The sequence below is a fragment of the Penaeus monodon genome, chromosome 22, assembly GCF_015228065.2.
Source record: "Penaeus monodon isolate SGIC_2016 chromosome 22, NSTDA_Pmon_1, whole genome shotgun sequence".
In the NCBI taxonomy this organism is placed as follows: Eukaryota; Metazoa; Arthropoda; class Malacostraca; order Decapoda; family Penaeidae; genus Penaeus; species Penaeus monodon.
Window position 1 is genome coordinate 9,620,776 of NC_051407.1, and position 541 is coordinate 9,621,316.

At 42.3% G+C, this 541-nt stretch overlaps 1 protein-coding gene across 1 annotated transcript in view; it reads left to right on the top strand.

The window, feature by feature from the left end:
• Positions 1-128: 128 nt before the first annotated feature.
• Positions 129-541, top strand: part of LOC119586923 (insulin receptor-related protein-like) — a gene marked incomplete in the record, with an annotated part of 99,749 nt that continues 99,336 nt past the window's right edge. Inside the window, 1 exon segment of the mRNA XM_037935652.1 lies at positions 129-383.

Consider the following 541-nt stretch of genomic DNA (forward strand, 5'->3'; position numbering starts at 1 on the left):
GCATCGCCTCGAGCAGCGCAGTTCAACGCAAGAAGAATAAACCAATGAGAGAGCAGAGCGGGAGATGACGTCAGCTCAGCGGCAGCCAATGAGCGAAGTCCTTGCCCGATGGCTCCGGTATCAAAGAAATGGACGTGTAGTTGACGATTAACTCGCACACGTGGAGGACAGGGCAGCTCATCCGGATCCGAGCCTTCATAAAATATCTTACGTTGTAGACATGTTGTTTCATGGACCTGTGGAATAATTAATAAGACTTTAGGTATCAAAACCTTCGCGAAAAAAAAAAGAATATGCATTTCTGAAAGGTACAGAAGTGAGGCCCCGAGTTTTGGAAGCAACAAGTGTTATTACCTGCAGCTCTGTACGTCATCAAAGGCCAGGTAAGATTAACATCTATTACAATTGTCTCGTGTTTTGTTCTGTGTATTTCTTGTTGGTTCCGTTCTTCTAAGTAATAAACTTTTGAAAACATAGATACCATAAGATTACGATTATTTTGTCTTCCTAAATAGGTTTTTGTGCGTGTGTATGTGTCTAC